Source organism: Aquarana catesbeiana, linkage group LG01 (genome assembly GCF_042186555.1).
Source record: "Aquarana catesbeiana isolate 2022-GZ linkage group LG01, ASM4218655v1, whole genome shotgun sequence".
Taxonomy (NCBI): Eukaryota; Metazoa; Chordata; class Amphibia; order Anura; family Ranidae; genus Aquarana; species Aquarana catesbeiana.
The window spans coordinates 665,353,043-665,366,455 of NC_133324.1; positions in this window are offsets into that span (position 1 = coordinate 665,353,043).

Sequence of the window (13,413 nt, forward strand, 5' to 3'; positions counted from 1 at the left end):
GGGGGGTGGGGGGGGTGGGTAGCGCTACACTTTTATAGTCCTAACCAAAGTGTATTTTGTTTAAACAGTTGCTGGTTCTGAGTATTTTTCAACAGAGTTTTTCTTAAAGGTAGGCTCTGACAAAGTGCTAGCTACCTGTCTACAATCCATGTAGAGAAAAGAATATGCAATGGAAGAGTCTCCTTTTTAAACGATCATTTGTTTAAATGTTTATGTTTGTGATACTCTTGTGGCACCGTCATTAGGGAGTATCTTGTGGGTACAAGGACTAAAGCATATCTGTACATAATAAAAAAGGCTCATCATTTGAGTTTTCAACTATAAAAACCAGCGTGGAACTACATATCCTTGGCTGATACTATATCATTCTATAAAAAACAGTGGTTCACTTGTTAGTGGTATATGAAACTTTGACATTTTGTTTAAGATGCTTAACTACAGATTGTTTTAATATGTAATAGGAGTCCCTGCAATATTTGTTGTTAGTAATCAATGTGCTGTGTAAATTTCCCAAGTTTTGCAAGCAGGGCTTTTTTTCTCAGAATAAATGCAGGAACTCCCCCCTTCTGAGTCACCCCTTGTCCCTTCTGCCCCCTACCCACCTCTTAACACTGTCTCTTGACTCTACAGACTAGTATCGGCCCTTTTAGAGAATAGAGAATACAGAACCAAGTATTATTCTGTGCTTTTTCTGTGTAATTAGCCCCCCCAGCGACAATAGACCCCACCCCAGCAACAATAGATCCTCCACACAACAGACCTGCCCCCCAGCAACAATGGACCCGCCTCAACAAAATACTATCCCAGCAACAATAGACCCTCCCAGCAGCAACAGATCTCTAAGCAGCCAGCATCAATTGATTCTCCAGCAGCCAGCAACAATAGACATCTCCTGCAACAGTAGATCCTTCCCAGCCACATAAGACCCTCTAGCCAGCAACAATAGACCTACCCAGCAACAATAGACCCCCACACAAAAATATAGATCCCCACCAGTGACAACAGATTCCCCAGCAGCCAGCATCAATAGACCCTCCAGCACACCCCATCAATCCTTGCCATAAAATACATTCAGTGCTGGAGGTGCCAGAACTGCGTTCCCCCATGTTCTTGCTGAAAAAAAAAAGCCCTGTTTGCATGTAAATTTATCAAGCAAATTTATATAAACCCATTCGATTTTAGTAGACTAAAATGTACTGGGGATTTTAGTCGACTAAAATACGACTTGAACGATTTTGATGATTAAAATACGACTAAAATGGCATTTTAGACAAAAGACTAAACTATGACTAAAACTAAAATGACATTTTAGTCAAAAGACTATAACTAAAACGAAATCGAAATTTGATGTCAAAATTAACACTATCGACTAAAAATGTCAGCAGCCAGCGGGGAGATCCAGAACACCACAGTGCTGGAGAGAAGATAAGTATAGTTCTACTTTAAGTAAATCAACTCCACTCTACTCTGTATATCCTTGATAAAGAAGACAATCTAGAATGGAAGAAAACTGCCAGAGGAGGAGATGTAGGGTATGGCAATAAAAATGAAAGTCTGAATGAGCAATACAGGGGAAAAAGTGAAAATGACTGAGAAATGACTGCTGCTTAAAATGAGGTTTATAATCTAAATAATAATACATTAAGTAGCCTTGTTGTTCATTGAGCAAAGTGAATAGCAGTGAATAGGCACACCCACAAACTTTATGATTCACTTCATGTATTGAAACCAAAGAACTGCCTAACAAAGGGCACTAGTATACACGTCAGCAACAGCTTAGCAAGCAGTATAAACAAGCTATACACAGTATACAAATGGGTCAAGGCATAAACGTTTACAACAGTGTGAAAGACAGAGAATCATAAAAAATTAGCAAATGGCATAACGGTCGGGTATAAAAGAATGAGGTCCAAAAAACATCATTTCAGGGTGTCTAGATCTCAAATTGCATCATAAAATGTGTGGGTGTGCTTATTCAATGCTATAGTTGACCTATGTTTTGGGGTTATAGGATGGCACCCTTTTGAATTTATAGCACCTCACTATAACCCTGCATCTAGCACCTCACTATAAATGCTCTGTGCTCTAGTGTATCATGTTTAAGTATTATGTTCTAGGTAAAAGCAAATTGTGAGCAAGGTGAAAGCTCACTGTACTTAGTAAATCATGTGAAGATGTATTCATTTCAATTATCCAATCATGCGCAAGGCAAAATCTTGCTTTCTCTTGCACTATTGAGTATTCATAGGGAACACAAGGGGAGATTTACTAAAAGTGGTGCACTCAGAATCTGGTGCAGCTGTGCATGGTAGCCAATCAGCTTTTAAATTCAGCTTGTTCAATTAAGCTTTGACCAAAAAACATGTAAGCTGATTGGTTTCTATGCAGAGCTGCACTAGATTTTGCACTCTCCAGTTTTAGTAAATAACCCCCACAGCTTCAGCTTCAACTCATTCGCTAACCTAAGTGACATTCACATTACAACGTAAACATTCACTTTAATTAGAGAACAGTCTCTGATCTTTCAGTAAATCAACACTGACGTCTCTAATCAAGAAAGGTGTATGCGATAAAAATGCCTTACACGGTTGTCTGTGGATATACAGTATTTACACTGGACAAAATATCCCACAGCAATGCTGACTTTCACCACTTGGTGTCACTGTTATGTCCTGATCAAACACAGGCTTTTTTAAACAAAATAGAAAGAGAAATTATTATTATTGTTATTATTATTATAATTATTATTAATAAAAATAGTTGTAGTACTATCCTTCTCCATTTATGCTTTTTTTTATAGTGGAATGATTTACAAATAAGCAGAGGCTGCTGCTGTTCCCTTAGCAAAAGTAAATGATTGTTAAAAAGGCGCAGGGGGTAAGCATTTTTTTTTTGCGGGCAATTTGTCAGGGTAATGGCTGATGTTGGCGCCTCAATCATCATGGCACCATGGTTGATATGGTGTCAGGATGATTGAAGCGCATTATTTCTATTATTACATTGTAATATAAAATGAACTTACCATAATGCAGAATCAGTGGGAGCCCTGAGCATGTCACTTGCCACGACGCATGCTACCAGATGTAAAATGTCACTTGCCACGTCGCATGCTACCAGATGTGAAATGTCACTTGCCACGTCGCACGCTACCAGATGTGAAATGTCACTTGCCACGTAGCCTGCCACCAGATGTGAAATGTCACTTGCCACGTAGCCTGCCACCAGATGTGAAATGTCACTTGCCACGTCGCATGCTACCAGATGTGAAATGTCACTTGCCACGTAGCCTGCCACCAGATGTGAAATGTCACTTGCCACGTAGCCTGCCACCAGATGTGAAATGTCACTTGCCACGTCGCATGCTACCAGATGTGAAATGTCACTTGCCACGTAGCCTGCCACCAGATGTGAAATGTCACTTGCCACGTCGCATGCTACCAGATGTGAAATGTCACTTGCCACATAGCCTGCCACCAGATGTAAAATGTCACTTGCCACGTAGCCTGCCACCAGATGTGAAATGTCACTTGCCACGTCGCATGCTACCAGATGTGAAATGTCACTTGCAACGTAGCCTGCCACCAGATGTGGATTGTCATCTGCTACGTCGCCTGCCTTATGCCCCTTACACACGGTCGGATTTTCCGATGGAAAATGTCCGATCGGAGCGTGTTGTCGGAAATTCCGACCGTGTGTGGGCTCCATCACACATTTTCCATCGGATATTCCGACACACAAAGTTGGAGAGCAGGAGATAAAATATTCCGACAACAAAATCCGTTGTTGGAAATTCCGATCGTGTGTACACAAATCCGACGGACAAAGTGCCACGCATGCTCAGAATAAAAGAGATGAAAGCTATTGGCCACTGCCCCGTTTATAGTCCCGACATACGTGTTTTACGTCACCGCGTTTAGAACGATCGGATTTTCCGACAACTTTGTGTGACCGTGTGTATGCAAGACAAGTTTGAGCCAACATCCGTCGGAAAAAATCCTAGGATTTTGTTGTCGGAATGTCCGAACAAAGTCCGACCGTGTGTACGGGGCATTAGGCTGCAGCCTGTTACTTGCCACCAGATGCAGATTGTCACTTAAAAGTCAGCAGCTATGCTTTTTGTAGCTGCTGCCTTTTATTAAACTAAAAAAAAGGGTGGAACTCCACTTTATGCATTCCATGGAAAGATCTCTATGATCAAGTGATAATTACTAGAATAATTAAAGGATGCTGCAGAGCAGAAAATGATGGAGATGCCTGACATTTTACGTCGAACTTTGCACCGAGTAAAGTAATGAGCCAATCATAAGAGACTAAGAGACTGTGGGGCGTTCTGTAGACTACTATGATGATTACAGGAAGAATTACATTTTTTGGGCAATTATAGAAAATCATAGCCAGTTATAGAGGAAAATGGTAGCCTTTTTTTTATAAAGATATATATATATAAGGGCTGCAAAAATTCAATTAACTGATCTTCCAAATCAGACAACCAGAATAGTTTGTTCTGTGTACTTATCCTGGTTTGAAACGATTAAGAGTCTGTGGGAATCATATGGCTGTGTGCCTTCCCTCACCACTGACAGTTTTAACATGCTGAGGAGTGACTTATAATAATTGCACATGATTATGACTGTTGGAGATATATTTAGCTATGATAAACTATCATTGCACATGTGAAAATACATATACTGCTTGAATGTTTTAGTATAAGGGACAGATGAATAAATGTATGACATGTCATAATACACATCATCAGTACAATGAAAAAAAAAATGTACCTTTTAGCATAAATAAGCTGTCTTTGTGCTCCAATCAAGTGACTTTATCTCGATTAAGGTGATGTCATCAATCTGCTGCATGGGGGATGAAGCATTTCCTCAGTCTCCTCTCCTTCACTGATCACAATGCAGCATTGTAACTTTATAGTAAGTTGCATTGTGAGAACCTGCAGCAGGGGGTGCTCTGTGTCAGAGAACATATGTGAATACAGCCAAGGACTACACAGGCACCAAGATCTTTGAGCCTGCATCTCCAGTCCAGGAAATAGATGCTTAACCGAGATCAGTGATGGCGAACCTATGGCACGCGTGCCACAGCTAGCACGCATGCCATAGCTGGCACGCAGAGCCCTCTTTGTGGGCGCGCCAGCTTACAGAGCCAGCGCCACCATGATAGGGGGGAATCCCCCAGCCAGGCAGTCACTTGCACTGGTGGTGCAGGCACGGATGAGCCGGCTCCCTTCCTTGCATTAGTGCCAGTGGCGTTGGCAGGGGGGGTGAGCAACCAGTCAACTCGCCCCATGTGCGACATTTAGGGGGGTGTAAAGTTACTCCTCCACCGTCCCGAGGGTCTGTGCTGCAGTTTATTGCCTCCCCTGGACTCCTACACCTCCAATAAGGCATTCGGGCATTCCTCTCTGCGGCACCCTATTTCAGTTGCCCCAGGACTACTTTGGTCTAGCCTACCCTGTCAAAGTGGAACAGCAGGGTGTGAGGGGCAGTGCTTAGAGCAGATCATGACCATGGGAGAGGTGCAGTGGCTGCTAGCTGACCTCCTGGCAGCTAGGATACCAAAGAGCTGCTGGATGGCAGGGACTCCTGAAATACTACCTGCCCGGTGCTGGGGAGAGCCCTGATGTGATGGACGATGATTCCATGGAGAGGTAAGGAGGAGGATGGATCCTCTGATCTACATTTCACTGTGTGTTGGGGATGGGGGGTGTGAGTAGTGCAGGAAGTATGTGTCAGGTAGGTCAGTGTAATGGTCAGGTAGGTCAGTGTATGGCTCAGATAGGTCAGTGTAATGGTCAGGTAGGTCAGTGTATGGGTCATGTAGGTCAGTGTAATGGTCAGGTAGGTCAGTATATGTGTCACGTAGGTCAGTGCAATGGTCAGGTAGGTCAGTGTATGTTGCATACGGTGTATGTTGCACAGTGCATTCTGAGCATAACACACACCTGAACCCTGCATTCTGAGCATAGCACACATCTGAACCCTGCATTCTGAGCATAACGCACATCTGAGCCCTGCATTCTGAGCATAAAGCACACCTGAACCCTGCATTCTGAGCATAACGCACATCTGAACCCTGCATTCTGAGCACACCGCACACCTGAACCCTGCATTCTGAGCACAATGCACACCTGAACCCTGCATTCTGAGCACAACGCACACCTGAACCCAAACATCTGAGCACAACGCACACCTGAATCCTGCATTCTGAGCATAACGCACAGCTGAACCCTGCATTCTGAGCATAACGCACATCTGAACCCTGCATTCTGAGCACAATGCACACCTGAATCCTGCATTCTGAGCATAATGCACATCTGAACCCTGCATTCTGAGCATAACACACATCTGAACCCTGCATTCTGAGCACAATGCACACCTGAACCCTGCATTCTGAGCACAACGCATACTTGAAACCCTGCATTCTGAGCACAATGCACACCTGAACCCTGCATTCTGAGCACAACGCACACCTGAACCCTGCATTCTGAGCACAACACACACCTGAACCCTGTATTCTGAGCACAACGCACACCTGAACCCTGCGTTCTGAGTATAACGCACACCTGAACCCTGCATTCTAAGCATAACGCACACCTGAATTCTGAGCACAACAGACACCTGAACCCTGCATTCTGAGCACAACGCACACCCAAACCCTGCATTCTGAGCATAACGCACACCTGAACCCTGCATTCTGAGCACAACGCATTCCTGAGCTCTGCATTCTGAGCACAATGCATTCCTGAACCCTGCATTCTGAGCAAATCTAGCAGAATCATACTTTTTTGGTCCCTTAGGGCCCAGAGGGATAATCGGTCCCATCCTCTGTACAGAGTCACTGGTAGGTTTAATTCCATGTTGGCACTTGGAAATAAATAAGTTGGTTTTGTGTCGCTGTTTGGGCATTCGGGCTCAAAAAGGTTCACCATTACTGACCTAAATAATGTCTACAAAACAACAATAATCTCCTGCGCTTGGGTGCTTAGTCTATGGATAAGTGGTGCAGCCAATCCTCTAAGTCAAACAGTGCCTGCAGTCTTGCTGCTCTCCTCAGAACAATGGGTATTCTTAAAACTGAAACATAAAAAGAGGAAAGGAGGGCGCACCAACCTTGTGCATTACCAATGGTAAATTTTCTTAAAAGTTATAACAGCAATAATCATACTCACAAACGAGCGTGTAAAAGAGGCTTATCAGTAGGTGAGACTGCGTCTCTGAATGCCTGCAACTCGGACCCGATATTGGAGGGGTCAGAGGGCATCACAGACGGCTAACGCATTTTAAGGGTGTACCCTCTTCCTCATAGCCAAAGCGGTCAATGACTTGCCTCCTCTGGTTACCTATATATATATATATATATATATCCACATGCATACGCACAGACCGATGCCTACCAGAACAAGCCACAACCATCCAAGTGGACAAAGACCACCTGGTGAATCAAACTGATCACATGCTCATCCTCTGCTATGTTGGAAGTGGCAAGTTCAGGGACACATTACAGGCAGGGATTAGTGTGGGTGTAACACACTCCCAGAATGATCAGTATCTAGTATCAGGATCATAATAAAAAACTGATCCTGATACTAGATACTGATCATTCTTGATCATTCACCCACACTAATCCCTGCCTGTAATGTGCCCATGAACTTTGGATGGGGCACTTCCAACATAGCAGGGGACGGGCATGTGATCAGTTTGATTCACCAGGTGGTCCTTGTCCACTTGGATAGGTGTGGCTTGTTCTGGTGGGTGTTGGTCTGGGCGTATGTGCATGTGGATATATATAGAGGTAACCAGAGGAGGCAAGTCATTGACCGCTTTGGCTCTGAGGAAGAGGGCACGCCCTTGAAATGCGTTAGCTGTTTATGATACCATCTGAGCCCTCCAATATCAGGTCCAGGTTGCAGGCATTCAGAGACGTAGTCTCTCCTACTGATAAGCCTCTTTTACATGCTCGTTTGTGAATATGATTAATAAAATTTACCATTGGTAATGCACAAGGTCAGTGCACCCTCCTTTCCTCTTTTTATGTTCTAGATAATGTCTAAGCAAAGATGACTCTGTCCAGAAATTAAAGCAAATCAATTAATTATCAGGGAGACTACTGTCATCTCTGTAAAGGATAATAAATATTTGAAAGTGTTCGGCTGGCCCAAGACAGTTTGAATCTTAAACCATGTATGGACAGGCTGAATGTATCAAGTTGGTCAATCGATCAACTTGGGTACAACCAGCATGCTGGGTTTTACCTAAGAATATCGCTAGTGGTTGCTATAGCTGCTAACAATATACACTGTCTTCTCCCAGCTGGGCTGGCTTCCCCCACCCCCTGCTGAAAGAAACTGATGGCCTGGCAGGAGGGATTCCCGCATCAACACTGTATGTGTTGATAGGGGAATTGAGCAAATTTCTTTCCTGCATCCCAAGGTTGCAGGAAAGAAATTTGCTCCGTGTATGGCGTGCCTTACACATACATATCACGTAACATTCACTTACTGCACATTAAAAAATCTATCTGATGCTGGGTCCATTTTTTTGCTGCCATTGCTTACAATAGGCATGTTCGCTAGGTGATTACAAAATTTAGAAGGGTTGCAGTCAGATTTTTTTGCTTCATTTGGCTCTATATTTCTTATGGTCATACAGTATACAGCTTGATTCTGTGCAGGAAAGAAACATTTAATTTGCTATGCTATGAGTGTAATCTAAAGTTGATTATTTCTTTTTATACTTTATGAACACCTGCTCTTTTCATCTAATCATCTTATCGCATTGTATTACATTGCTTGCTTCAGACGCAAAGTTCTTTACATGAACCTATGTGGCATGTTTCCCACTCATTTCCTTCTCATGCAGGAAGAAGCAATCACTACATTCCACAATACTGCATGATTTTCAGAGTGGACCATCTCTTTGCCAGATTCCTGATGTGCCAGGTGAGTAATATGCCTGAGCGATGATTATAATTCAGGATATCTCAGGTGCACTTCAAGTATACTGTTTTTATTACTAGTAGATTGTATCAGGCTGTTGGTTCTTGAACATTAGACCCATATTTGAAATAATCTGGAATCTGGTTTTCCATATTTTAACACAAAATGAATAATATGAAAACATTTAAAAAAATGATAATAATGCTTAGTCACCTTTGGGAATGAGCTTTGCGTTCAGGTTGAACATGGGTTTGACTCATGCTCATCTTGTTTGCAGTCCAGCAAATGGGTGAACAAACTAGCTATTTTTGGCCAGTTCCCCCCCCCCCCCCCCGACCTCTGGCTGAGGTTTGTACACAAATATCAGTTGAAGGTCTGTGATTTAGTGGTACAGTGGGGAGAACAGGTTGTTGATACACTGCCGATTTTGCAGGTTTTCCTATTTACAAAGCATGTAGAGGTCTGTAACTTTTATCATAGGTACTCTTCAACTGTGAGAGACGGAATCTAAAACAAAAATACAGAAAATCACATTGTATGATTTTTAAATAATGAATTTGCATTTTATTGCATGACATTGATACATCAGAAAAGCAGAACTTAATATTTGGTACAGAAACTTTTGTTTGCAATTACAGAAGTCATAGTTTCCTGTAGTTCTTAACCAGGTTTGCACACACTGCAGCAGGGATTTTGGCCCACTCCTCCATACAGACCTTCTCCAGATCCTTCAGGTTTCAGGGCTGTCGCTGGGCAATACGGACTTTCAGCTCCCTCCAAAGATTTTCTATTGGGTTAAGGTCCAGAGACTGGCTAGGCCACTCCAGGACCTTGAGATGCTTCTTACGGAGCCACTCCTTAGTTACCCTGGCTGTATGTTTCGGATCGTTGTCATGCTGGAAGACCCAGCCACAACCCATCTTCAATGCTTTCACTGAGGGATTGAGGTTGTTGGCCAAGATCTCGCGATACATGGCCCCATCCATCCTCCCCTCAATACGATGCAGTCGTCCTGTCCCCTTTGCAGAAAAGCAGTCCCAAAGAATGTTTTCCCCTCCATGCTTCACGGTACACCTTGTACTCCGTCCTCACCTGGTTGCCGCCACACACGCTTGACACCATCTGAACCAAATACGTTTATCTTGGTCTTATCAGACCACAGGGCATGGTTCAAGTAATCCGTGTCTTTAGTCTGTCTTCAGCAAACTGTTTGCAGGCTTTCTTGTTCATCATCTTTAGAAGAGGCTTCCTTCTGGGACATCAGCCATGCAGACCAATTTGATGCAGTGTGTGGCATAAGGTCTGAGCACTGACAGGCTGACCCCCCACCCCTTCAACCTCAGCAGCAATGCTGGCAGCACTCTTACATCTATTTCCTAAAGTCAACCTCTGGATACGACGCTGAGCACGTGCACTCAAATTCCTTGGTTGACCATGGCGAGGCTTGTTTAGAGTGGAACCTGTGCTGTAAAAATGCTGTATGGTCTTGGCCACCGTGCTGCAGCTCAGTTTCAGGGTCTTGGAGATCTTCTTATAGCCTAGGCCATCTTTATGTACAGCAACAATTCCTTTTTTCAGATTCCCAGAGAGTTCTTTGCCATGAGCTGTCATGTTGAACTTCCAGTGACCAGTATGAGAGTGATAACACCAACTTTAACACACATGCTCCCCATTCATACCCGAGACCTTGTAACACTAACAAGTCACATGACACTGGGGAGGGAAAATGGCTACTTTTGTGAGATACTGTACATTGTGCTCCTTCCTTAACTCCTCTAAGCATGTTATTTCAAGGATTTGTATAGTTTTGAAGTTGCCCTTAAGCCACCTTAAAAAACATCCTTTCATGTTTTTTTTTTTTTTTAAGAAAAAAGCTTGCAAATTGACTTGAAAAGGGCTTGAAAAAATAAATTGATTCACAGAATTAAAATACTTCATAGTTCAACGCTAGACTCGGGTTAAGTGTATTTTCATCCTGGTTCACCGATCCTCCTACCTGGTTCACTCATTCCTAGTCAACATTCCATATTCACTAAAAGAACTAAAAAAAAAATTACATGACAATGTTTACAGATTACAGCTTTTTTTCCTGGCAAATATCTCATTTGATCATATTGTGTAATCACTGCACACAGTGAAGGCTAATCTCTAAGTCTAACTGCCTTAATGTTAAATTCTTCACATGACTACAGTCTCTGCCTGGTCCCGGGGATTGAGGAGCGTGCGCCGCACAAAAAGCTACTGCCGCATGTAGGGCGAGTGACCCTCGCACACTGCCTGGCATAGCCCCAGAACCCCATGGTCTTATAGCTCAGAGGAATCGGTAAGGATGCTCACGCTCCACACCACCCACATATTAGTTAAATAGAAGATCCTCAGAATCTGGTTATTAATAATTTGGCTGTTATTTGTATGGGAATTACAACTAGAATTTCTTGAGACATATAAATGGTTTTTGAAAGATATTGGGCTTTCCTGTTACAAATTGTTTTGTTTTTTTAAATTCTTGAACATGTCAAATATGTTTGACCAGAAGACTGAATAAAAAAATATGCTATAGAGCTGTCCTTTTGTAATTGAAATCCAAAAAGCCTTGTTTGAAGGGGAAAACCTAGTTAACGGAACTGGGTTGTAGTGATTATATTAAACATCTGAGGGTTAAATTTGGGGTAAGTAAATTATTGCATAATTGTAAGCCCCTTTAATATAGTATTCCTAAATCACCTCCAATAAAACGAACACATTTCTGGAGTCACCTAACTAGTGAAATGGGAGATCACCTGTGTGTAGTCAGGGGTTTCAAGTGATTGTAGTATGAATACACATAAAACAGAAAAATGCAGCAATGGATTTTTTTTGGGCATATAGAAAATGGTACCACAAAGTAAATTCATAAAATTATAAAGTTTATTATATAAATATTAAAATTGTATATAGCACCATATCCAGTGTTTGCAAAGTGAAGTTCACAAATCTTATTTCAATTCAACATCCACATGTTAGTTCAACGTGTTTCGAATGCTTCAAACATCTTCATCAGGAGGCTAGTGAATAGTATCCATATAAGAAAACCCAGTAGTGTAAAATCAAAAGTTTTCATGCAGATTGCTGGAGTGGAAATTCTCAAATCCAGAAGGGGACAGCTGAGGGAAATGGAGATAATAGTCCAAAAGGTGTAATAAATCTCCAATATAGTCCTCCACTTTTTTTCATCACAGGCAAAAAGCTTCATTGATAAAGAGCAAAATCTCCATACAAGAATCCAAATTAGTTCTGGTCTACAATTCAATCCTGACATCCATAAAGGGGATGCAAATGCATGTCCAGATCCTTGACCACAATAGCAATATATGTATGTATATGTATTGAACTGTACTGTAATTGTGTTGTCCCCCTTATACATTGTAAAGCGCTGCGTAAACTGTTGGCGCTATATAAATCTCGTATAATAACAATAATAATATGTATTGCAGGTAGGTTAATAATCAGCAGATCAAGATACTCCATCTCCTACTGAGAAGAACCACTAAATTGTTTTGGGATTTCTCTACACATCTGAAGACACACCTCGCAAACAATCAATAAAACAATGATGTTATTCTGAGAGATATGGTTCAACACCTGCAGTATACTCTGAATGCTCCAAGGTTAATAGTGGTGTACTCTAAGGTTCAGTGCTTGGACCCCTACTTTTTATTATATTTATAAATCATATATGGTCTGGGATTAAAAGTACCATTTCAGTCTTTGTAGATGACACCAAGCTATGCAGTGGAATACCATCCTTTCAGGATGTCTCCAACTTACAAGTCTACCTCAATGCACTGTTTAATTGGGCAACTGTGTGGCAAATTAAGTTTAATGTTCATAAATGTAAGGTTTTGTCCTTGGGGCTAATTATATGCATGCATCTTACGTACTAGAGGGAGTACAACTACGGAAATCCAGGAGAAGGGGCTGGGTGTTCTGGTAGATCATAAACTTAATAATGGCATGCAATGGTTTCCAAAGTGAGCAAAACCCTTTCTTGTAATAAAAGAGGTATGGACTCCAGAGAGAGAGATATAATTTTGCCCCTGTACAAATCATTACTAATACCTCATCTAGAATACGCAGTTCAGTTTTGGGCATCAGTTCACAAAAAGGATATTGGGGAACTGAAGAAGATGAAGAAAAGGGCAATCAAACTGATAAGAGGCATGGATCAGCTGAAGAAAAGATTAACTGAACTGAATGTATTGTGGATAAAGTAAAATTGCGCAACCAAATACAATAGTATAGCTGAAAAAAATATAATTTAACCGATGTGTGTATTCAAGTCCATGCTGTGCTCTAATAAATAAACCGTGATGTTCAGGGTCGGACTGAAAACTCATGGGGCCCCCGGGCACTAGGGGATCATTGGGGCCCCCAGGTTTAAAGATGGCCACCACAAAGCAGCCATCTTTCTGATGCAACATTTA